The 26,681-nt window shown below is 44.4% G+C and overlaps 1 long non-coding RNA gene across 1 annotated transcript in view; it reads right to left on the reverse strand.

Moving 5' to 3' along the window:
* LOC119870893 overlaps positions 1–26,681 on the reverse strand; it is a 52,539-nt gene that overhangs the window by 7,866 nt on the left and 17,992 nt on the right. Inside the window, exon 2 of the long non-coding RNA XR_005356472.1 lies at positions 24,262–24,371. This is a non-coding gene — a long non-coding RNA (uncharacterized LOC119870893). The remainder of the gene's footprint in view (positions 1–24,261; positions 24,372–26,681) is intronic.

Raw genomic sequence — 26,681 nt, forward strand, 5'->3', positions numbered from 1 at the left:
ACAGTCCTTTCAGGAATGGGCAAGAAATTCAAGTCTAAGCTCATCAGTGCATTGCTTTCTCCTGGCAAAGAGCTAGGTCCCAGATCATGGGACCTATGCTGATCCAATGAGAATGCCCCAAAGTTTGTCTGTAAGTGCTGGAATATAGACTTTCCTTCCCACGGTTATAGTTGAGGGCACAGTGTGCAACAGTGGCAGCCCTTGCTTCTATCATGGACAGAGCCATATGGGGTCAAAGCCACACAAGCTAGAGGTCAGAGCCGGGAGCGTGCCAAAAGGCAGAGCTGGAGACCTAGTGGAAAATGAGATCCATAAATGGTCTCTGGTCAATCCTACCTCTGCACTGTTCAGTTACAGGGGCCAGTAAGGTTCCCTCTCTTACTTAAGCCATTAGGCCAAATGTTGTCTCATCTCCAGCTGAAATATTTCTGTCTCGTAGACTACTATGCTCCAATATGCCTAAAAGGCCACCGTTTCTGGAGAGATGATAGAGGATCTAATGATTGCCCAGTGAAGAGAGACTGGTATCAGCAACAAGACCATAGAGCTGGTGTTACTTAGGATCAAGTACATATAAATATTTATGCATACATTTGCATATTGTTCATATGATTATTTATCAATTAATATATAGCCCAATCAAGACTATGACCAGTTACTTTGAATCAGGGTATGTTATTGTCTTTGTAAAATTTTGATTTCAAACGTTCTTTGCTGTACTGGTCACCGGACTTGAGAGGATCCCATTGACCTCAGCAGCATAGAACACGGTGGTCAGAGAGGACGGACCTGGGAAGCAGCCGTCCTTCCATGTCAGCTCTGCTCTGCACACATGCAGGGGAGGGGAGCAAGCCCTTGAAGACAGAACTCTCAAAGGAACAATGGTCACTTAGTATGCCCTGAGCACCATCACCATGGACGCTAAGATCAGGGCAGAGCCTCAAAGCAAAAGCACGTCCCTCTCAGGAGTAGGATTCTAAAATGAACCAGAAAGGTAAAAACTGCATGTAATAAAAACTATGCTTGAAAAATCTCTTAAGGGGCCCCTGGGTGGCTCAGTCGGTTGGGCATCTGACTTCAGCTCAGGTCATGATCTAGGAGTCACAGGATCAAGTCTGCATAGAGCTCCACGTCGGGCTCCACACTCAGCGGGGAGTCTGCGTGTCCTTTTCCCTCCGCCCCTCCCCCAGCTCGTGACTCTCTGCCTCTCTCAAATAAATAAATAAAATCTTTAAAAAAAAAAAAACTCTTAAATTGCCAATAAAACAGAGTATATACTGTTGTGTGTGTTTAACTTAGCATAATAACAAGGAATATGTCACAAAATACAAGTCCATGGGATTTTTTATTTTACCAAACACAACTGACTTAGAGTAAGTCCAATGCAGCCCCACCATATATACCTACACGTATACATTCTTTCACACAGATTGTATGGCAGGCAGGTGGTCAGCGAAATGCTATAGATACACAGACAGATGTGGATACAGTCACCCTTGACTTCGCTCTTTCTCTTACAACCTACGCATGAAGTGTCAGCAAATTCTTTCAGTTTTACCTTCCATTTTTACCATCTGTGACGGGCTCAAGCCACCATGATCACTCACCTTGATCATCCACCTAGTAGTCTCTGAGCTCTACTCCTGACTCCCTCAGTCTATTCTCACACAGCACTCAGTGGCCCTGGTAAAGAGGAACCAGACCACTCCTCTGCTCAAAATGTCCCAATCATTCCCATTTTAGGGAAATCAGCAAATTCCCTACAAAGACCTACAGAACCTGGCTTGACCCAGTATCTCATTTGCTGTGTCACTGCATCTCCCTCACGGGGCCTTGGCTTACTCTGCGGCAGCCCCTCCAGGGCCACCAGGCACATTCTCAATATCATGGCCTTGACTTTGCTTTTCTTCCTGCCTAGAATGCTCATCCCTCAAATGCCCACATAATTTATTCCCTCATTTCTTCAGGCCTTTATTCACATGCTACCTTCCTACAGAAGGTACCTTCCCTACGCAAAGTCTCTAAAATATCAACCCGCCCATCCGCCTCCTTAGCACTTACCACTACCAAACGTAATAGAGATTTTCTTTTATAAATTACATAGTTATAATATTATATTATATATATTTATATGTTAGAGGAGTCTCTCTGCTCCTCTAACATATAAAGCTCATAAGTGGGTAGATTATTTCTAATCTTTTTGCTTGTGGTGAAACCCCCAGCACTTAAATAATGCCTGGATCATAGTCAACAATCATTAAATATTTGTGGAATGAATGAATAAACAAATGCATACAGATGAGCCATATTGACTTAAGTCAATGTAAAGATGAGAAAGGGTTCATTGGTAGGGATCAAGCCGGTCCTATAGGTTGTTCACCAGTTTGTGGGGTGATACAAGTTGCATAGTTTGAATGAAACCATAGAAACGTGAAGAGTAGACAGGAATTCCTATGCCCATTTTTAATTACTCTTAACCAGATGAAAGGATTTGTGAGTGTAATTAAAATCCCAAAAAGGCTGATTCTGAGTTCATCACAAGGGGAGTTATCTGGGTGTGTGTGACTGAATCAGGGGAGAGTCCTTACAAGAGAGGCTGGGTCCTTCCTCGGGGGAGCGATTCTTCTAGCTGGCCTGGGGGAGTAGAGGAGGCCCGCCCAGCTGGGGCCCACCTGTCGGCACCCTCCAAGACCTGAGGGCAGCTCCAGGCTACACACAGCCAAATTGGACCCCTCGGTCATAAGCCACGAGGAAGTGAATTCTTCCAACAACCTAAAAGAGATGAGAAGCAGAGCCTTCCTCCAGGAAGCCTCCGCATGACAAGGCCGCCCGACTCACACCTTGACTGGGGCCTCGTGAGAATGAACAGAAGCCCCAGCTAGGCTGCGCCCAGACTTCTGATCCCGTGGAAACTTCCAGATAAGACATGTGGACTGTTCTAAGCAACTGATCTGTGGCAATTTATGGCAAAAATAAACTCGTTCCGGGGGCTCAGGGAACAATTCCAATCCAGGACTGACCTTGGGGTCCACTTGTCACTTGCCTACACCTTCCTTTACTTGTTGCTGGTTGCAGAAAGTCCATGATTTTGATTATGCACTTGTTCAAAGTAGTCTTTGGGGTCTGAGTCTACCCTAAATTATTTCTGCGGGAGCACCTGCCTTCTTCCAGTTGGTACTACTTAGAGCTGGTTACCTGCTTTACTTGGGAACAAAAATGGCTTTAGGAACCAGGACTCTACCTCATCAATCCCAGCCACTGACATTGTTTCAATCTGATTTTTTTTTTCCTTTCTGCCGTTAGCAATATCAGTACACCTGCTGCGGTTAGAGGAAGGGGCTTTCATCCTCCTCGCCCAGGAGAATCCCTGGTTGGGAGTCAACGCTGAGAACAAATGCACCAGCGCGCAGAATCCCGGGTCTATGATGCTTCCTCCGCAAGATCCGTCCCCCTTCCTCCTGGTGCTGAAATGGCCCGGGGCATCGCCATGTAAGAAACACATTTCCCAACTAATCCCAGTCTTAATCAAAAGCGGCCTCATTTCACCTTCTCCTCCTCTGTTTTTCTTCTCCTTTCTCTGACTGTGCCCTAAAGACATCTCGGAGGCAGAGAGAGGAAGAAAAGAAGGGAAAGGGGGGATAGAGGGATGATGGAAGGAAAGCAGGAGGGAGGGAGGGACGTTGAATAAAGCTACTTTGTTATCCACGGTGCTTAATATTTTTATGTAATAATTCCATCTGATCTTCCAAAGATTACATGGAGAGGCTAGGAGAGATTGAACAAATTATCCAGCGTTATAATGAGATTAGTAGTTCCAGAGGCGTCTCCACGAGTTTTCTCCAAAAGTAAGCTGTGTTTTGAATTGTTTTCACTGTGTGTGTTGTTTGGTTGGTGGCTTTGGTTTATTTTAGGCAATTATCATATGTGATGAGGTTATGCGTGTTTCAAAAATCCTTATTAAATTCCAAGAAAGAAAACGTGTTAAAATCATAGATATTGATATACACAATTAGCTAATCTCTTGAGAAAAAAAAAGTATTTAGTGCAGCACTACATAATGAATGTGCTATCTGCAATAACCTAATATTAACCAATTCTAAATAAGCATAATACTTCTAGCATTTTCTTCCTATCTCTAGGTTAAAAGTCATTACCACAGCACCAGGCTCTTCTGTTTTGCGCATATTATCAGATGTTTACTACAAAATGCAAGCTGTTTAAAGTTGTCTCCTGTGGCTAAAGCTGAAATCCAGGAAACAAGACAACAAAGCAAAAACCAAAGAAGATATCACGTTGCCATTAAAAGTCTGTTCCAGTAAAGCTTCGGGAGGAATAGACTGATGACAGTTTTTCGATGTTATGTTTCTAGTGAAACGTCAGAGTAGAAGGAAATTCATTACATCATAACTTAGGGAAAGAAAGATGTTTTCACTGGAAAAAAGCTGGCTTTTCAAATGGACTTTGATTGCTAGTCCAGTAATTGTCAGAGCTTCCGTGAGTAAAGGAGAGATGACTCCAGACCACGAAGGTAGCCAATACTTACCTCACTGACCTTGAAGAAGGAAGAGGCAAAGGCAAAAGACCCCTGGTTCTTGATTTCAAGGGAGTTTTTCGGCATCCGTGGCCAGAAAAATCCTGCGCCCCAACCATTGAGAGGACACGTGTTACAGTGGCAAAGTGCTCAGACTAGGCCCCAGGCCTGCCTGCATTCCAGCACAGCTCTGCATGTCCTCTTACCACACATCTTCTGGCTCCTTCTCGCATTTCCTCTTTCCTCGTCTAGACAATGGAAGCAATGGTCATGCTTACTCACAGTGTGGCTTTGAGCATCGAGGAGACGATACCTGCAGTTAATTCAGAACAGTGCCTGGCACATAATGAGTGCGATAAATGGTCATTGTTGCCTGTGCTATTACTAATTAGCAAAAGCAACCCAGCACGTTCCCAGCAAAGCGGTGGCACATTCGGGATCTAGAACCATACAATCTGGCTTCGAATCCTGGTCCCAGGACTTGCTAGTGGGCAATAGTAATCTCGAACTCTCTGTGCCTCAGTTCCTCACCTATAAAATGATAATAATACTAGCAAGTACCTCACGGAAATAAGTTAATATTTATAAAGTACTTAGAACAGTACCTGGAATAGTAGGGCTTGTTATATTCAAAAAGTAAGTAAGTAATCCAAACTAGACTCACCCAAGTGCTAACGCAGGAGGTCTGCTCTGACCAAATGGCGCCAGTCGCCAGCGCATTTAAGACCGGCCTCTGTGTGTGAACGTTCTCAAGGAAAACGCTTAAGACCTAGAACAAATTTGTTTCCAAAGCACAGGTCTCCGGTCCTACACTAACATTACTCCAGTTCCAAAGACTAGACATAAACTCCGAGATGCTTATTCTGATGCTCTTCCTTCTCAGCAACTTGTCTCCACTTAATAATTAGCACCTAATTTCCTCCTACATGAAAGCAGACTTTCAGACTTCCTGAACTCATTCCTGAAACACGGCCAAAGACGTCAATTCACATGTAATATTCTCCTAGATTCATCTTTTTATTTCAATTAGAGAAACGTGGATATACAAAGGAAAAATCCAAAAGAGAATGATGAAAATGGAGGGGGATGGAGACTTTTAAGATTCATCTTACACATCTTTTTTTTATAGAAAATAGCGTGTAATTCCCCAGGATAAAAGAGGCGCTCCCCTTGGTGACAGCATACTATTTGGGGAAAGCTCTCAATGGTAAGCTATTCCACTGTTTTATAATCGTGTGTAATATAGATTGTGCTGCGGTCACAAAATAAATCCAAATTCCAATGGTTTAATGCAACAAAGTTTCCTTTCTCATTCAAGTCACAATCCAGTAGAAGTTGGGTGGATCTCTCGGAAAGCTCAGTTCCAGGCAGTGACTCAGAGATCCAGGTTCTTCCTATCCTGTGAGTTCATCATCACAGCAGACGTACTGAACCGTAAAGAGACCTGTGTTTTCAGACTAAGCCTAGAATCTCTTCCGTTAACATTCCATTGGCAGGAGCTCGCCATATGATCCCCTCGACAGCAGAAAAGAAGCTGGGATGCGTAGTTTTCCTGAGCCCCCAGGAAGCAGAAACGGAAATGGGAAATGTTGACCATCTAGCCAGTTTCTGCCACCGCGGCTGTTTTACTCACTTGACTCTGAACAATTTGGACAGACGCTTCTCATCAATCCCACCAACGTATCATCACTAATAGTTGTGGGTGCCAATAAGTATTAGTTCCATAAATTAAGAGAAAAACACCCCATCTGTAGTCCTGCCTTTGGGATGAGTTTACCTTTTGGGCTGTCCGTTACTAAAATCTCGGAGAATTTGTGTATTGTGATAGAAGGGATAACTCCCTTCTGATTACAGCTTTCTTAACTGCTCAGCCTGGGACGATGGCTGCCCATTGGCTTGGCCATGTCTTGGCTGGTGTACGAAGCGGGGCTGGAGTAAGTCATGAAAGCCAAGTCACAAACGAAGCAACCGTCATGTGCCATGAGGCAAAACGAAGCACCAGCAGGTTATACAAACGTGGGCTGGAACAAAGAGCGAAGTCTTTCTGGATGTCAGACAATAGACAACAACACCGTGCCTGGGTAAAGAGCAGGGGTGGTGCGCTCTGTGGAGTCCTTCTGATGTCGAAAGAAGAAAGGACTGAAAGGGAAGGTGCGGGACACTCATCAGGATGAGCACGTGATCTGATCAAATAGCTTCTCTTGGTCATGGTTGTTGTTTCCTTAGGGTGGCAGCCGGGCGTGCCCCATTTGACCTCTAAACCAAAACGTAACCATATCTGACATGCGTTGACAAAACCAGAAACCTTCCTTGTTTAGCAGTATATTTTTCTTGCCTAGCTTATCATTAAAAAAAATAAGTAAATAAATAAATAAATAAGGACCCGAAACATTCACTATGACGTATCTTCTACTTGAGTCCCTTCCTCCATATACTTCTCTATGGTCCAGTTCTGCACCCAAGGGGAGGAAATGGAAACAGACATGTTGTCTCTGTCCTCAAGTATGTCATCAGCTCATCAGCGAGAGGAGGGATTGGGTGATATTACTCACTAGGCCACTTGGACCCAAGCACATATAATTAACCGTGTGTAGAAGTCAAGGCGGATCCCTTAATCTTTTGGAACCTCAATGTCCTAATCAACAAAATGAGAACACTGAGCCAGATGATTTGCAAATGCCTTTCTCAGTCCAAGGTTCGAGGATACCACGCTCTGTGACTGGCCAAGATGTGATCACCAGTTTCAGAATTCTGTTTAGGCACAAGAGGTCCAAAAGAGCTCGTTCCTAAAACAGCGAGAGGAATTCCTACGGCAGATTCCGGAGTCCGTTGAACAGAAATGTTTGGTAGCTCACGTCTGACTCATCCTTAAAAGGCCAGCAACTCCTTCAAAACGGCAAACAAAACACCTTTGCAGGAACGGAACCTCCGCATTTACAGTCCTAAGGGGTTTGCACAGGTGCGAGGCCGCTTGGCGTTCTGCGCAGCTCACGACTCCCCGAGCGCCCGCCCGGTGACGCGGGGCCTGCGCTGGTCCCCTCACGTCCTCGGGGAGATGACCTTACGTATGTGTTTGGCTTTCTCTTCCATTCTGAAAATGTCTACAAACGTCGGTACCTTCAGTCCTTACAAAACGGGAAAATGGGGCATTCGAGAGGGGGGATCACGCAGACCTGAACTGCACCCCCGACCTGCTTACCATGGCACACGTGTGGTGCGTATCTGAATGGTAGACACTCCAAGGATGGCCACTGGATTCGCTCCTTTGTTCTTGTTTTAAGGGAGAGGATCCTGTCCTGAGGTTTTGGAGCATAAACACACTAACCGAGTCTGGTTCCACACGGCCACTACCCGGCACGGACTGGGACAGGGTATCTGCCAGAGTCTTTTCCCTTCTCTGTCACCCCCGACCCCTCACTGATCCTTCTTTTGATGATTTAATTGAAAAATACTCCTTCGCTTTATTCTGATCAGCGTTCTGGGAGGATGCTCGGGATCGTTTACCATAGATTATAGCCCTGAAAATGTTATTAGACTAAATGGTCATAATCCGCCCAACACGATCTGGTTACTTGCGGTCCGGGCTCTTGGGATTCAGCATTCAGGTCTCTCCGCTCACCTAGAGAGTAAATATCTTTAACAGTGAAGTGTGGCCACATCATCAATAACCTGGCCACGACATTGCTTTGAAAGTGGCAAATTCTTTCAACCCCCACCCATAATCCATTTTTATAATAGTCTGCATGTTTCCACTTTGAAGACTGCAATAATACTTACTTAATAACGACTTTCCGTTCTGTGAAAATTAATGACGCGCAAACTTGCAGAAACAAGTCAACCTTAGGAAGGCAAAGCCATTGAGAGAGAGAGCAGGGCGTACACTCGGGACGGAACGATGTTTTACATGTTTCCCAAAGGTGAAAACAGGAGCGTGCAGCCCTTTCTTCCAACAGTAAAGGCATCTCCCACATGCAGAAGCTGACGGCTCCCCGTCCAGCCATCTGTACGCCTGACCCCGAGCAACGCGACCGGACCGCCAAGGAGAATGACTGCTACCAAGTCATTTTTAGTCAAGGAAACTGCCAATTATAAGGCGCTTCGTAGTAGTAGAAGCGTCAGCAGAGGCTGGGGCCGCAGTCGCGGGCAGGTGGCCCAGCACAGAGCTCGGGAAGCCTGCGACCCCGCCGGCGCCCAGGTCAAGGTGCGCGGTGCCAGGGTCTCCGCACGGTCCTGCAGGCTGGCCCCACGGGCACAGGGCACCGCTTTGCCGGATTAGATGAGCAGCACTGGGTGTTATTCTGTAGATTGACAAATTGAACACCAATAAAAAATAAATTTATTAAAAAAAAAAAGAAAATTCACTTTGACCGTAAAACACAGTGTCCAAGTCACAATGGAATGAGTGGGTGTAAAATTTCTGATCTCTTGCAGGCCCGCTTCTCCTCCCGCCGTTCAGACACGTGCAGAGAACTCCCTGGAAACTGGACGCGGCCTGGGTACTGAAGGGGCGACACCCGAGACCCACTCGGGGAGCAGCCCCACTGTCCACCCCTCGCTGTGAACCCGGGGGGGCACCTGGGGACGGGACGAAGACCACGGAGTCGCTCGGGGAGGCCGGGGGCTGCCAGGAGTGTGCAGAGGAGACACTGGGGGGGAGACGAGCTGTTTGGGGAGCATCTCCTCGCCTCCTGGCGGACACTGAAAAATGCAAGCAGGAGTCGGGGGTCCCTGAAGGGTGTCCCTCAGCTGCTGAGCCGCCCTGCTTGGGTCCCGCTGGCGCTCTGGGGTCGAGCCCTCACGACTGAGCCAGCCAACCGGCTCAAGAAGTCTCCCAAGGTAACAGGGAGTGTGGCTGGATCCACGGCCCGCGTCGCCGGAGGAGACCACCGGGGATGCTGCCTTTTGGGGGAAAGACACTGAAATGAATGGACACACAGGGAGGATGACTCTGTGTGTGACACCCGGGCTGTGTTCTGGGCTCCCGTGACAACGCACCCCTTCCTCCAACACACGCAGTACGTGTGGTCTATGGGTGTGAACACACTTAGAGCAGCAGCGTATCCGGGGAGGCTTGATTTTTTTTAAGATTTTGTATCGATGTTTGAAAAAAAAAAAAAGGTATGAGAATCAATTATCCTTGGCGATGACAATTTTGGGGGGAGATTTTTGTACATTTATATTATGGTTTGATTCTGACTTTCTTTTTGGATTCTCCGTAGGGAGGAAGTGCCAGCACAATCGGTTGCTTTCTTTTTTTTTTTTTGATATTTTATTTATTTATTCATGAGAGACACAGAGAGAGGGAGAAACAGAGGGAGAAGCAGCTCCCTGCTGGAAGCCCGACGCAGGACTCGATCTCGGGACCCCCGGGGTCATGCCCTGAGCCGAGGGGGACGCTCAACCCCTGAGACCCCCAGGCCGCCCAGCACAATCAGTCTCAGGCTCTAATCTTCCAATGTTTTTAACTTGGTCCTAATCTTTTTGTTTTCAGTTAAACGCCCCCAAAACTGATTCACCTACGATGACTCACCTTTTTAAATTTTTTTTTTTTTTAATTTATGATAGTCACACAGAGAGAGAGAGAGAGGCAGAGACACAGGCAGAGGGAGAAGCAGGCTCCATGCACTGGGAGCCCGACGTGGGATTCGATCCCGGGACTCCAGGATCACGCCCTGGGCCAAAGGCAGGCGCCAAACCGCTGCGCCACCCAGGGATCCCAGACTCACCTTTTTAAACCCAGGCAATCAAAGTCAGAAACCTTGGAGAGGCCGGGAGGAGGGAGGGAGGGAGGGAGGCAGGGAGGGAGGCACCGTGATGCTGTGGAAGGGACAGTAACCAGGTCGGAGGATCCTGACGTGCCCCGTGACCTCGGGCCGCTGCCTAAGTTCCCTGGGGCTCTGGTCTCCCCTGCGAGCCCGAGATGTCGGGGTGAAAACAGTGCTTTCAACCTTTTTTTCCAACGCTCCGCACCTGGGCCCTGTCGCCCGAAACACGGCTCTGGAGAGCCATCCCTGCCGCGGCCCGAAAGGCCCGAAGGGACACGGACACAGGACGCGGCCAGCTGGGAGCCTCCGAGCGCTCCCCGGGTGCTCTCGTGTCCCCGGCCCGCGGCCAGTGGCTGCACCTGCGGCCCAGACCCTCTTGCGACGCGGCAACTCCTAGGCCCCAGGCCCGCATCCGCTAGTGAGGCCACCTCCACGCGTCACCGGGGGTGAGGCCCCCGGGTCTGGAGGCTTTGGGAGCCTTGCCCCCCCCACCCCGCCCCTCACAGATGCAGGAGCCGAGCTGCTGAGCGCTCGCTCCCGGGCTCCCTGCGAGGCCAGGCCCGACGGCTGGGCCTGCACGCGGTTGGTGCCCCCCGGCCCTCGAGGCAGCTCCGGAGAGGGGTGGGTGTCCTGTCCCAACCCAGGGACCCCCGCTGTGATTGGGTCCAATACAAAACGGCTCAGTGAGAGCCCTTGAGGGCGACAGGCGCCCCCGCTCGTGCTCTACGTCCATAAACTCATTTAATCCTCCCGAAGCCCGGAAACGAAGGTATCGTGCCTTCCATTTGGCCCACGGGCCAGCGGGCCGAGCCCCGCGATCCCCGAGCTGAGGCCTTCGGGTCCTGGGCCCGCGCATCCCCGCCCGGCGGCTCGGGCTCGCCCGCCGTCCTGAGGGGTGTGCGGCTCTGCGACCCTTCAGGCTGAGCACGGGGCCACAGGGGCGGGAGGCCGGGGAGAAGGAGAGAAAGGCTGCAGAGCCTCGTGGGAAGACCAGGATTCTGGTTCCTGCCCTCGCCAGCCGGGCGAGACCTCAGTCGGGCTACTCCGTGCCTCAGTCTCCCTGAATATGGCACGACCTCGAGAGCGGGACTTTGGCGAGGATTTCTACAGCTGCCACAACCGCAAGGCCTAATGCCCAGTGTCCCACGCCGGGCACCCAGCGTCGCCCACGCCGAAGCCAGACACTCTTTGGGTCCCTGGGGTAGATGCTGCTGCCTCTGAGCACAGCTCTGCTGAGTGTAAAACCGCAGCGTTCAAGGTGAAGCAGTACGTTCAGCGGACGGATCACCCAGTACAAGGCTACGTGCTGTCACCATGTGCTGTCACCATGGAGATGGTTTTGCCGTTTATCTTCAGGAGCCGCGGCCCGTTCTCTAGGAGCCCTCCATGAGCCCCGCATCCTTGACTGGCGCTGACAGCAGCTCTCCCTTTGTTCTTTCAATTAAATTCAACAGCTTTCACGGAGCATCCCCCGCCTCCCTCTCCTCCCAGCCCGAGCCCCCCCGGGCCTAGCCTGGGTCCTCCTCTTGGCCTCTTCCTCCCTCCCGTGCTGCCCCTGCGCCCTGTCGCCCACCTGCGCCGCGGGAGCCGCCCGAGCCTTCTCCACCACGACCTGGGGCGTGTTGGCACCAGCGACCTCTGGCCAGACCGGAGCCCCCCGAAGCACTGCCGTAGCTCCTCGGCCCCCACAGCAGGCCCCCATTGCTGAGGCTGCCGCGTGAAAGCCTTCACGAGCTTTGGGCTGCTTTGCACCCGGGCCTCCTCTGCCTCTGCCTCTGCCTCTGCTTCTGCCTCTGCCTCTGCCTCTGCCCCCTTAGCCTCGAGCCTTTGGCCACCCCCGGCCGGCCTCGCTCTCCTGCACCGAGAGCCCCGTCTTCGCACGATGCTCGCCCCGGACGCTCCCCCAGCACCTCACCGTGGCCCTTCCATTCAAGTATCTGCTTGTCCAGCGAGACCCGGCCGCAGCCCTGGGGACCCCGGGATCCCTCTGTAGACCCCTCTCCCCAATCCCGATGAATCCGGTTGCCTAGACACGCCCAGATCCCCGCGTGCTGACCTCAGTTCCTAGGCTTGCTGCACTAACCTGTGACTTCTTTGAGGACAGAAGCCGTGTTTTTCACCTCTGTGTCTCCAGGACACGCTTGGCACGTAGTAGGCCCTGAGCTCTCCTACGCTGAACAAGTGGATGAAACTCCTTTGAGTTCATTTTTTATTATTTGAGTATATTAGGTTCGTTGAGGGGGGAACTCGTAAGGAAACCCACACCATGGTTTGCTCCTCCCAAACGTCGGAAGCAGAGCGTTGTAGCTTCACGCTACTAAGCAAAGGAAGATGGTGAACTTCTTTTTTTTTTTATTTTTCTTTTTTTCTTATAGTGAACTTGTCTTGCTTATCAAAACATCTGTAGGTTTGCATGTGGCACATGTCGATGACCACGGTGGTAGGAAGATGTCAGGCCCAGGCCTGCTCGTACACGGGAGACTGTAAGTGACCTCGTCTTGGCCAGACTATTACAGCAGAAGAGGACCAGGTGGAAAGTTAGACGTTTTTCTATGAAATTTGCATGTCAATAAATCTCACTCAAAGAAAAAAAAAAAAAAAACATTAGATTTGAAGCAATAAACTCCTGGATTTGTAAGTGTTAATAATTTGTATAGTCTTGTAGACCTTTGATTTCTGTTACCTTCCCCCACCCTCGTGTTCGAAGCTCTACACAATGCAGGGACGGCTATCATGCCAACGGGAGCATATGTGCTGCTAAATCCAACATATGGGGAGAGGTGAAAGAGGAACTTTAAAAATGATCAATTTATCATTTTTAGAATTTTTGAAGATGCGAGTCCTGGCACCTCGTTTTTCAACCCTTGCACGAGAAGCGTGCCCGCAAAGCTATATCTGTACGTGCAAAGGGGACGCATGAAGGATCAGACGTGGTGGGGTGGATCATCTGCTCAGGAGTTTGTTTTCAATTGTGCTGTCTGGTCGGAAGGGGAACGTACTAAGGCAAGGGGTGGGGGGTGGATGGAGGACGGGCAACGGCGGCCGGCTGGGCCTGAGCATCACGGACCCGGTCCACAAGGGCTGCCTCCATGTTCTCACCAGCTTCTCCGCCCAAACCCAACGGGGCTTTCGCACAAGCTCCATGTTCACCGCCCTCGTGACCACAGACTTCCAGAAACTTCGCTTCGGGGGCTCTACCGTCAGGGTCTTTGAAAATCGGAGGCCTTGTTTGCTAGTACACAAAATCTGTCAAGGATACTGCTCCACACCGTGTTAATCTAATTAAGGCTTTTTAATGAAGCAGAAAATTCATCAAAAGTTGTCAGAAGAATATGTCCAAATCAGTCTCTCCCGGTGTCGACACACCGTTTCTGGAGCCTTCCGCCGCAGCCGGCAGCGGCCCTCGTGAAAACACTGCAGCACGCCGAGTGCAACACAAACACCTGCACGAGAAGACGGGAAGGAGGAGGTCTTCTCTGTCTGTGAAAAGGGCGGCCTACGCTCTGTGTCCTGGGCTCAGAGTGAAGACCCAGCCGTGGCCTTGGAAGGCGCTGGAGGGCACAGAAGAATCTCCAATAAACGGAAGTGGAGCTGGCTGCCGTCCTCTGCCACTCACGCCCTTCCCCACGCTGGGTGTCCCATCACCGCGCTGTTGGCCAAATACGACGACTTCAGTTACAGGCTTGCCTGCCCCTCTTAAGAAGGAGGAATTGCCACAGCACTTAGGCCACCCCATTTCAGAATTGAGTCATTTTTTAAAAAATATTCTTAAAATTAACGTGCATTTTTTCGGGGCTCTTGAGTAGCTCAGTGGTTGAGCGTCTGCCTTCAGCTCAGGGCGTGACCCCGGGGTCCCGGGGTCCCGGGGTCGAGTCCCACGTCGGGCTCCCTGCATGGAGCCTGCTTCTCCCTCTGCCTGTGTCTCTGCCTCTCTCTGTATGTCTCATGAATAAATAAAATCTTTTTTTAAAAAATGCAATTTACAGACATTAAAATTCACTCTTTTTCACTGTAGTTCTGTCCATTTTGATGAACATATAGTCATGCAGCCAGCGCCACAACAAGCAAGGTACAGAATAGTCCTGTGCCGCCAAAATATTTCCCCGTGACTGTGCTGCCAACCTCTGGACCCACCTGTCACCTGTAGGAACCTCTGACCTGTTTTCTGTCTCTCTACGGCTTTGCTTTCTTTAAAAAAAAATGCCATGTAATAGGAATGGTACAATATACAGCCCTTTGGGTCAGGCCTCTGTCCCCGAGCCTACACCCGTGGCATAGGTTCGTGCTGCGTGAGTCACTCATTCGTTCCTGGTTTTTGCTCCGTAGGGTTGCACGTGATGGATAGACCCCAATTCGCCCATCCGTTCTCCAGCTGAGAGCCAGCTGCGTGATTTCCGGTTTCTCACAATTACGAACCAAGAGGCGATAAACTTCTGCGTGTAGGTTTCTGCGCTAACGTAGTTTTTCACACCACTGGGGTAAATCCCTAAGAACGGGGTCTCTCAACTATGTGTGGTACACGTGAGTGTCACTTTCTAAGACTCCGCGGAGCCATTTTCCACACGGCTGTATTATTTTGCAAACACAGCATCAACGAATCCTCATCAGACTTGGCGTTTTCAGTCTTTCTTTTTTAAAATCTCATTCATTCTACTAGGTGTACAGTGGTGTCTCACTGTGGCTTGAATTTGCGTTTCCCTAATGACAATTGGTGTTGAGAAGCTTTTCATGTGTTTATTTTATATCTTTTGTGGGGAAGTATCTGTTCAAATCTTTTGCCATTTCCTTATTGGTTTGTTTTCTTACCATTGACATATTTTTATTAAATATATTGTTTCAGTGTTCTGCAAGGAAATTCTGGAAAGACGGATCTTCGTCAGATATGATAGTTGCAAATGTTTTCCCCAGTCCGTAGATTACGTCGTTATCTTAAAACTGTTTTTCTGAAAGCAAAAGTTCTTAATGTTTATGAAAGCTGATGTATAAATGTTTCCTTGTTTGGTCACACTTTTGGGGTCTTATCTAAACGATGTCTGCTCAACCCAAGGCTCAAACATTTTCCCCTCTATTTTGTTCTACAAGTAAAGTCACTTACGTTTTATACTTTTTACATTTTGATCTGAGATCCATCTGGAGTTACATTTTGTATGTGGTGAGAAGTAGAGAGCAAGTTCATTGTTTTGACATGTGTATATTCAGCGGGTCCAGATCGTTCACTCAAAAGATTATTATTGAATTGTCTTTTCACCCGTGATGAAAATCAACTGACCATATATGCCTGGGTCTATTTCTATAGTCCCTATTCTGCTCCACCGATCAATATCTCTATCCTTTTACTAAAATCCACCTCTTCTGGACCACCGTAGCTTTATACTGTCATTAAATCACATCGTGTGAGTCTTCCAACTTTGTTCATTTTCAATATCTGTTTGGCTATTCTAGTTTCTTCGGATTTCTACGTAGATTTTAGAATCAGCTGATCAATTCTAATGTTTTCTGGTTTTAAGCATCAAATGTTGCATATGATTTGCTAGACGTGTACGTATTTCACGTTTACGTAACTAGTGTTAAGTAAAACTGAATTTTAAATTTCTTTTTCCAATTGTCCGTCACTGGTTTGCAGAAGTACAACTGACCTTGTGTACTGACTCTGCATCTTGTGACCTTGCTAAACTCATTTATTACATCTCAGGAAGCCTTCGTGCAGAGGATCATGTCATCTGCAAAAAGAGATTGGCCCCATCTTCCCATCCAATCTCTAGGCATTATATCTCTTTCTCTTGCCTTATTATACTAAAACTCCCAGTACCAGGTGGAATAGGAGCACTGAGAGTACTCATCCTTATTTGTTCTTGATCATAGAGGAAAACCATTCACAGTCTTTAACATTACGTACATTATCATCTGCAGGCTTTTTGCAGATGTCCTAAGTCAGGTTAAGGAAGGTCCTTTCTATTCCTAGTTTGCTGGAACCATCCAACATGAGTGGATGTCGAAGAATATGTTAAATTATTTTTTTGCATTTCTTTAGTGATTCTATGGGGGATTTTTGGTGGTCGTTGTTCTTTATCTATTGATGTAAATTACATTGATTGATTTTTTTTCTAATACCGCACCAGTACTATATTTCTAGGCTAAACCAAACTTGGTCATTATTTGCTACCTTTTCTACTTATTGCAGGATGCATTTCGTTAAGTTTTGTTAATAATTTTTCATGTGTCTCTGTTCGTGAGGGTTATCAGTTTTCTCTTCTTGCAATATTTATTGCCAGGTTTTGGTATCAGGGTAATGATGGACTCGTAAACTGGGTTAAGAAGTGTTCCCTTCTCTTATTTTTGGGAATACTTTGTGTAGACTTTATATTATTTCTTTTTTTAAAAAGATTTTATTTATTTATTGGAGACACACAGAAAGAGAGAGAGAGAGAGGCAGAGACACAGGCAGAGGGAGAAGCAGGCTCCATGCAGGGAGCCCGACATGGGACTTGATCCCGGGACTCCAGGATCATGCCCTGGGCTGAAGGCGGTGCTGAACTACGGAGCCACCCGGGCTGCCCTATATTATTTCTTAATTAAATGTTTAGTTAAATTTAGTCATGAAGCCATTGGGCTTGAGTGTTTTTCCTGAGAAAGTTTTAACAACAAGTACAAATTGCTTTCCTAGGTATAGGGATATTTGGATTATCAAACTCTTCTTGAGTGAGCTTTGATAGTTTGTATCTTTCAAGGAATTCATCATTTCATTTATCAGATTTACTGAGATAAAGTTAATAATCATCCCTATTTATCCTTTAATGTTCATAATATCTGTGGTAATGTCTCCATCTTCACCCCTGATATTGGTGATTTGTATCTTTTCTTTCTTTCTTTCTTTCTTTCTTTCTTTCTTTCTTTCTTTCTTTCTTTCTTTCTTTCTTTCTTTTTTTTGTCAGTTTAGCTAGACTCTAGCAATTTTATTGATCTTTTCAAAGAATAACCTTTCCATTTCATTGATTTTTCTCTATTTTTTTCATTTCTAATTAATTTCTGATCTTTTATTCTACTTATTTCGGGTTCAATTCACTCTTTATATTGTAGCATCATAATGTGAAAGTATGAGTCACTGATTTGAGACTTTCTCATATAGGTGTTTGGTGCTATAAATTATCCTGTAAGCATTGCTTTATATGCATTTCATCTAAATTTTGAAGTGTTTGGTGCTTATTTCCATTCAGTGTAAAATACTTTTAATTCTGCTTGTGAGTTATTTAAAAATGTGTTATTTGGTTTTAAAATATTTGAGGATTTTTCAGACATTTTGTATTATTGATCTCTAAATTCCCTGTGGTCAAAGACATACCTTATATGACTTTAGACATTCTAAACTGTATTCACATTTGGTTTACCGTCCAAAACATCATTCTAGTTCAGTGAATGTTCCACATATATGTGAAAAGAATGCATATTCTGTTTGTGCTGGGCGTAATATTTTATAAATGCCAATGTGATCAAGTTGTTGATAGTGCTGATAAAGACTTCTATATGCTTCCTATCTATTATCAAGAGTATTGAAATCTTCACTGTATTTGTGAATTTGATTATTTCTTCTTGCAGTTCTATCAGCTGTTGCTTCATGTATTCTGAACATCTGTCAATAGGTGCAATATGTGTAGCATAGTTCTGTCCTCCTGGTGAAGGAATCTTCTCATGTTTATTAAATTAAACTTTTTATCTCTGGTCATTCTATTTGCTTTGAAATCTACTTAACCAAACATGAATATAAAAACGCCAGTTTTCTTTTGATTACTTTAGCATGGTATGTTAAATGTTTCTATCTTTATTCATTTGACCTATTTCTGTCTACATTTATGGTGTATGTGTCGTAGGCAACATATAGTTGGATCTCACATTTTATCCAGTCTCAAATCTTTCTCTTTTATTTGGGGTGTCTAATTCATTTAAATTTAATGTGATTGGGGCACCTGGATGGTTCAATGGTTGAGTGTCTGCCTTTGGCTCATGGCGTGATCCTGGAGACCCGGGATCCAGTCCCACGTCGGGCTCCCTGCATGGAGCCTGCTTCTCCCTATGCCTGTGTCTCTGCCTCTCGCTCTGTGCCTCTCATGATGAATAAATAAAATCTTTTAAAACTTTTAATGTGATTATTGATATGTTTGCATTTAAATCTACAATCTTGAAAATTGTTTTTTATTGGTCCCATCTCTTCTTTGTTCTTTTCTCTTTGTCTGCATTCCATTGATTACATATTTTTATGATTTTTTATGATTCTATTTTTCTTCTTTTTGGCATATGAATACAGTTTTTTGTATATTTTTTATTGGAGTTCAATTTGCCAACATAGAGCATAACACCCAGTGCTCATCCCATCAAGTGCCCCCCTCAGTGCCCGTCACCCAGTCACCCCCACCGCCCACCCACCTCCCCTTCCACCACCCCTAGTTCGTTTCCCAGAGTTAGGAGTCTCTCATGTTCTGTCTCCCTCTCTGATATTTCCCACTCAGTTTCTCTTTCCCCTTTAATCCCTTTCACTATTTCTTATATTCCCCGAATGAATGAGACCATATAATGTTTGTCCTTCTCCAACTGACTCACTTCACTCAGCATAATACCCTCCAGGTCCCTCCACGTCGAAGCAAATGGTGGGTATTTGTCGTTTCCAATGGCTGAGGAATATCCCACTGTATACACAGACCACAGCTTCTTTATCCATCATCTGTTGATGGACACCGAGGCTCCTTCCACAGTGTGGCTATTGTGGACATTGCTGCTAGAAACATCGGGGTGCAGGTGTCCCGGCATTTCACTGCATCTGTATCTTTGGGGTAAATCCCCAACAGTGCAATTGCTGGGTCGTAGGGCAGATCTATTTTTAACTCTTTGAGGAACCTCCACACAGTTTTCCAGAGTGGCTGCACCAGGTCCCATTCCCACCAAGAGAGCAAGAGGGTTCCCCTTTGTCTACATCCTCTCCAGCATTTGTTGTTTCCTGTCTTGTTAATTTTCAGTATTCTCACTGGTGTGAGGTGGGATCTCATTGTAGTTCTGATTTGTATTTCTCTGATTTGCCACTTGATGGCAAGTGATGTGGAGTATTTTCTCATGTGCTTGTTGGCCATGTCTATGTCTTCTTTGGTGAAATTTCTGTTCATGTCTTTTGCCTATTTCATGATTGGATTGTTTGTTTCTTTGCTGTTTAGTTTAATAAGGAAGAAGGACAGTCTCTTCAATAAATGGTGCTGGGAAAATTGGACCACCATGTGCAAAAGAATGAAACTAGACCATTCTCTTACATCATATACAAAGATAAACTCAAAATGGATGAAAGATCTAAATGTGAGACAAGAATCCAACAAAATCCTAGAGAACACAGGCAACACCCTCTTTGAACTTGGCCATAGCAACTTCTTGCAAGATACATTTAGGAAGGCAAAGGAAACCAAAGCAAAAATGAACTATTGGGACTTAATCAGGATAAAAAGCTTCTGCACAGCAAAAGAAGCAGTCAACAAAACTCAAAGACAACCTACAGAATGGGAGAAGATATTTGCAAATGACATATCAGATAAAGGGCTAGTTTCCAAGATCTGTAGAGTAAGTACATCTTTTTAGTAGGACTTCAGTGTCTTTATTATACAAATTGAATTTATCGCAATAAGCCTTCAAATAGTATTGTTACTTTACATTTAGTCATAGAGTATTAGAGCCTTACAATACTATACTCCCATTTCTCCATTTTTCCAATTTTATCAATGTGTTATATCTTTTACTTTTATATTTGCTATAAATCCCATTACACATTATAATGACTTTTCTTCTAATGGTGAATTATCTTTCCGTGTAATTTAAAATATAAGCAGAAAACATTTTTATATTTGTTCACCTACTTACATTTCTATTGTTCTTCATTACATTTTATAGATCCAGTTTCCATTGATATTACTTTCCTTCTGCCTAAAAGGTTTTCTTAACTATTTCTTTAATAAAGGACAGATGGTGATGAATTCTTTTATTTTTTGTATGTCTTAAAAAGCCTTTTTTTTCTTTCCTTTTTAAAAATATTTATTTATTTATTTGAGAGAGAGAAAGAGAGAGAGAGAAAGAACATGCACAAGAATGGGGGGAGTGTAGAGGGAGAACATCTTTAAGCAGACTCTCCACTGAGCACGGAACCTAATACAGAACTCAATCTCATGACCCATGAGGTCATGACCTGAGCTGAAACCAAGAGTGGGGCGCTTAACTGAGTGAGCCAACCAGGTGCCCCTCCCCTTTATTTTGAGAGGTACTTTCACTGGGTAAGAATTCTAGGTTAATAGTTTTTTCCTTCCGGATTTAAATATTTGTTCCACTGCCTTCATGTCTATATTGTTTCCACTGCAAAATCTGCTGCTATTCTTATAGTTCTTCTTCTGCATATAATGTGTCTCGCCCCCATGAATGCTTTAAGATTTTCTCTTGATCACTGATTTTAAGCAATATGATTATAATGTGCATCAGTGTGGTATCATTTGATGGTCATTAAGATTCTTAGATCTACGGGCAGCCCCGGTGGCGCAGCGGTTTAGCACTGCCTACAGCCCAGGGCATGATCCTGGAGACCCTGGATCGAGTCCCACGTCAGGCTCTCTGCATGGAGCCTGCTTCTCCCTCTGCCTGTGTCTCTGCCTCTCTCTCTCTGTCTCTATGAATAAATAAATAAAATCTTTTTAAAAAAAAAAAGGTTCTTAGATCTAGAAGTTTACATTTTTCATCATATTTAGAAATATTTTAAGCTTTAAAAACATTTTTTTGCCTCTCCTTTTTTCTCTTTCTTCTCCTTTGGGGGCTCAAGTATATATATATATATTATATATATATATATATTATATATATGTATATACTGTATATATATGTATATATATGTATACTTGAGTAATACTAATATATATTATATATATTATATATATATTAGGCTATTTGAAATTTTCCCTTGGCTCACCAATTTTTTTCAGTCTTTTTTCTCTCATTGTTTCATTGTAAACAGTTTCTATGGCTTTAAACTCACTAAACATTTATTCTGTAGTTTCTAATCTCCTGTCAGTTCCACGCAGAGTATTTTTCAACTTAGAAATCACTTGTCATGTCTAGAAGTTTTATTTGTGTCTTTTTAATATCTTCTATCTTGTTCCTTAACATGTCCAGGATTTTTTCTACCTTCTTGAACATAAGGACATAGTTATAACTGTTTTATTTTTTTTATTTTTTTTTTTAGTTATAACTGTTTTAATGTCCTTATTCACTAATATCATCATGCATATAATTTGGGGGCCAGTTTTAGTTTATTAATTATTTTATTCATTATTCAATATGGTTATATTTCTTACTCCTTTATATGCCATGTAATTTTTTACTGGATGCCCAACTTTGTTAATTTTGCATTGTTGGGTAATGGACATGCTGTTATCTTTTTTTGGGGGGGGGATTCTTGAGAGTTGTTTTGAGACACGGTCAAATTATACTGAAATTCTTTGATCCTTTCCAGCCTTGTTTTAAATTGTATTTAGCAATACTAGAGAAGCCTTTACTACAGAGCTGGTTTTGCCACAGCTAATCTTCCCCATCCCTTTCAGTATCCAAATATCCAGGAGCTGTCCAGTATTCTGGGTACTGAGATGTTTCCTCATTAAGTCATAAAAGGCTTGTGGATTAGGACTTGAAGCAAAACCACAGAATAGATTAAATTCACACAGTGGGCAAGGCATTGATAATAAAGTCCTTTAACCAAAGCAAGGATCCTACTCCTGAAGTGACCTGTTCCCTGAGTTATGGTGCTGGAATGGACTCAAAAGTCCAGCTTCTTCTGGAACTTCCCACAACACACTTCTAGTATCCCCAACACTGGTCTATTAGCTTCAGCACTTGGGAGACTTGGCTCGATTGAGTTCAAATTTCTAAATCTCCCTTCTTCCCTTTACCTTCCCATCTTCCATTTGCCCTTTCATGCTTCTACCTCCTCTCTTACAGATTCTGCAATACCAAAAGGCTCACATTTCTCCCCAAATGGAGTTTGATGGCTTCCCAGATAGAGACACAAATGATCCCGCTTCTCTCTATAGAGCTATGAAGGGATGAGACCTAGGGAAATCTCCATTCATTGTCCCAAGAACTAGAAGCTGGAAGTGTTTTCATTCCCATATAAGTCAACAAAAGTAAAAGGTAGTTTACGGATCTGATACATCTAGAACATACCAGATACATATTCCAAAGGGACAGTCTTCTCTGAGTAATGCAGAAAAGTTAACCAACTTGCCCCAGATCATAGAATGAGCACATGGAAAAGCTGGAATTGAGCCCTTGACTACCTGACTCCTCTCCTGTCCTACACAGGCATCCATTCTTGGCTACTCTATACCACAGTTCATGTAAAAACATTCACCACAAACTTTTTGAACTCTGCAGATTCAGTTGTTTTATAATACATTTTTTTGGTGCATATAAACCAATCTGGAGGACTTATATTCTGATATAAATGGTTGTTCTTATAAAATAATTTCTTTATTTTAAGTGGATCATTTACATACAAGTACCATCTACAGGCCCTAGGAATTAAGCCTGGCATACAATAAGTATGTTATTTCACTTGATTCTTATCAAAATGATGTCAAGCGGTTATAGTTGTTTTTTTCCCATTTTATATACAAGGAAATTGAGACTTAGAGAAGATTAAGTAGCATGCCAAAGTTCATACAGCTCATAATAAGTAGATCTAGGAAGCAAAACCGGGTCAGAAAGATCACTATGTTCAAAAGTCAAGAAAATCACTCTGCAGATGAGTTTACAGGAATACATCTCTTATATAAGAAAACTCCCACTGACAGCAACCAGGAAAATAATGTTCCTTTACATTGGGATTATACTTTCTTGTTCACAAAGACTTTTCTAACAGTATTTTGTTTCCTCACAACTTGAGGCCTCACTGGGCTCCTGAAGTCTTCTAAGTCTGACATCCTTTCAGAGAGAGATAGAGATAGAATGTTACAGCTTGATTATTTTTTTAAGCTGTATTTAATTGAGAGGTATGGAAGAGAGGCAGAGGGATAGGGGGAGAATCTCAAGCAGACTCCCCCCGGAGTACGAAGCCCCAACATGGGGCTTGATCTCATGACCCTGATGAGATCACAACCTGAGCAAAATCAAGAGCTGGTTGCCTAACCAACTGAGTCATCCAGACAAGCCTATTACAACTTGATTCTTAAACTAAATGAGCATGAAGAGTGGGTCCCAATGTAGGATTCTAGTGGCCCAAATAAATCTTTCTTTAAAAAAGAAAATAAAATTAACAGCATCAGGAGTATTGCAGTAAATGGCAAATGAAGGTTTTCATTCTGCTTGGTCCTTATTTTTCTTTAAGATGGTGAGAAATGTAATTTAAGTTGCTCACTTTCACACATCTTAATTGATAGACCTCTTCCTTATGTTTTGTTCCCAAGAATTAATGTTTGTATTTAATATCATACTGTCATTATCTTGTTTCCTCTACACTGAAAGGAGTTGTCTGTTATTTGCAGGTGTGGAGGGCCAGCTGGAAACACAATTCCCTTCTCCCCTTCCCTCCTCCCACTGATCACTGGTTATTATGCATAATTACATGGAAGCATGTATTAGACTTTATTATAATGCATAACAGTGTGTTTTAAATAAATTAGGAATTTGCATATCAATTCAAGAAAAAAACTAAAATGTCATTCAGGATCTTTTATTTACATCCGGAGGATTCCTAGATTTTAGGGAATTGCTTCTTTTTCTCAGGTCAGAGTCTAAAATTTGAAAGCATAATGAAGCCAGAGTGAAGGGGGAGGGGCCTACATCCCATGCTGGGCTTTCTTCCTCTCTTTCCTCCTCCCTGTCTTAGTAACCAGCTAGGCAAATGGTTCCTTAGTAACCAGGCAAGTCAGGTGTTGGCGACCTAGGGCACACAGCACTTACCTGATCAGGTTTCAGCCCTCTAAAGCCAGCAAATAGCTAGCTGGTAGTTTTTGTACTTCTAAAGAGCCAAAAGAAATCAGGACCGTCCAAAGCAGACACAGCCACGTTCCCTGGAGTGTCAAGAAATAACAAGTCACAATGAGCCCCACAATGAGCCCCACAATATCGTGGCCCTGCCTGTCACTTTTCGTACTGCATCCCTTATCTTCCTGGAGCCTGGAGGGAGATGGCCCTGGTGAAGAATTGCTCAGGGACTTGGCCATGGACAAGGGTGCTGGAGGGGGTCATCTCTAAGCAAAGAGAGGGGAAGGAGTCTTGTTTCCTCCTAAATTGCTCAGGCTTGACTGCGTAGGTGCTAAGTCATTCCTGATGGAGATGTATGTCCCTCAGCTCGTTATGATAATTTGTTAAAGTATATTTTTGCCTTTGGAGAGTACTGGAGGCTATCAGAGGGTGTCATTTTCCACACTAAGGTTCCTTGCAGATTTCATTATGCAAAGGCTTTGTTTCTGCTCCATTGTATCGGGCGTTCATTTATGGATTCAGAAACTCAAAGATCAGAAAAGCTTCCTTTGCTTTGGACTTTTTTTTTTTAAATCTATGCAATCTTTTTTGAAAATAAGATTTAAACTTTCTGATTTTCATACTGGAAAATACCATTTATAATATATGAATAGAGTTGGGAAAGAGAAAATAGAGAATAAAATAATTATAGAAGAACAGTGAGATTACAGATGGATTTTCTTCTCAATTACGTTGCTTTAATATCAATAATAAATATATATTTCCTTAAATTTAAAAATATTACCTAATAGTCAAATGCTTTTACAATGGAAACATCCAGCTAAGATGCTGTTAGTTGTAAGGTCAATGATTTCTATTGTGTAGCCAGAATAGAAACTACTCTTAGGTTGAATCATTAGGCATTGCCAGTGTTCAACCCCTCTGACCTAGAAAAACAGCAGTTTCATGGCTTCAAACTAAACCATCTAACTGGTCAATAATCTTTTTGCTTCAACAACATAGAAAGGTAGCTATATTTGTTTCGTTTATTTGTACCTTTATTTTATTTCATTTAGGATTTAAGAGGAGATACTGACATTATATAATTGTGTTCCCCTCTTAGGATTAAAACTTAGGGGGTGCCTTGGTGGCTCAGTTGGTTAGTCATCCAACCCTTATTCTCAGCTCAGGTCTTGAGCTCAGGGTCATGAGTTTAAGCCCCATGTTGGGCTCTGGGTGTGCAGCCTACTTAAAAAAACAATACAGGAGTTAGGAAGAAAATGCAACTAATCTTTTGCAATTGTTGCTTTGGTTTGCTTTTTTTTTTTTTTTTTAACACTAGTTCTCTTTAGAATCACGACTGCCTTCAGAATCATCCCATCTGGTAAAAACACATAGACACTAGCAAGGGATAGCTGCCCAGTGTCCTCAGGGGGACACCTGCGTGGCCTGTGGAGCACCAACCAGCACAAAGCAACTGCGCCAGCTGCCCCAACACAAAGAGCCACAGTAAGTGAAACTGAGTAGGAGACAGATGAAGACAGAAAGAATGTCATTATCCATATTATTATCCCCCAGAAAGATCAGCCTTAATATGCCCAAGCATCCCAACGTGCCGATGGCCTGGGTCACATCACATATTTAAGGACACAAATTCCACTTCTGAAAGGTCACGGGCTTCTGCAAACGGTGATGCGCAAAAGACAACAGCAATGGCAACAAACAAAACTCACAAAAAACAGAGGCCTGATCTTTGGGATGAAAAGCTGACTTCTGATTTGAAAAAAGAATAACGATTTCCTTTAATCTGTCATCATTTTAAGCCCCACTCAAGGTCCAATCCTATTAAGAGCAAGGAACGTGAAAACTGGAAAACACTGACCCAGCCACTGTCTGCTAAGGCGGCCCTATTTGTACGTCTTTCACTTCTACAGAAACGGGTTTTTAAATTATGTACCATGTGATTATGTGTGAATACGAACATACGTGCCTACCTTTGTTGTAAAACCTTGGAAACCAGATAAGGGAATAAGAATCCACAGGCTTCCTCGAGGGACTAAAATACAAACTCCTGATTTTGAGTAAGACCCTGAAGCCAAATGTCAAGGTAGCCTGGGATCAGAACCGAGCACTCCAGGACCCTGTCCCCCGCAGCACACCACACCTCTCACACCCGATAACATCAACCAAATTTAAACCAAGCCAAATCCTCCATCTTCAGGAAATCAAGCGGAAGGACGTACAGAGGCAGAAACTGCAGATTACCTCTTGATGGCCGCTCTTCTTACCTTCACCAGCAACAGCAAAGTACGTGTCCAGCTGCGCACAGCGTCACAAAATCTGTATTTTCCAGGCTCCCTTTCAGCTGCCTGCCCACTACGTGACGCGTCTCTGGCCAATGTGATCTCACGAGGAGG

Source organism: Canis lupus, chromosome 3, assembly GCF_011100685.1.
Source record: "Canis lupus familiaris isolate Mischka breed German Shepherd chromosome 3, alternate assembly UU_Cfam_GSD_1.0, whole genome shotgun sequence".
In the NCBI taxonomy this organism is placed as follows: Eukaryota; Metazoa; Chordata; class Mammalia; order Carnivora; family Canidae; genus Canis; species Canis lupus.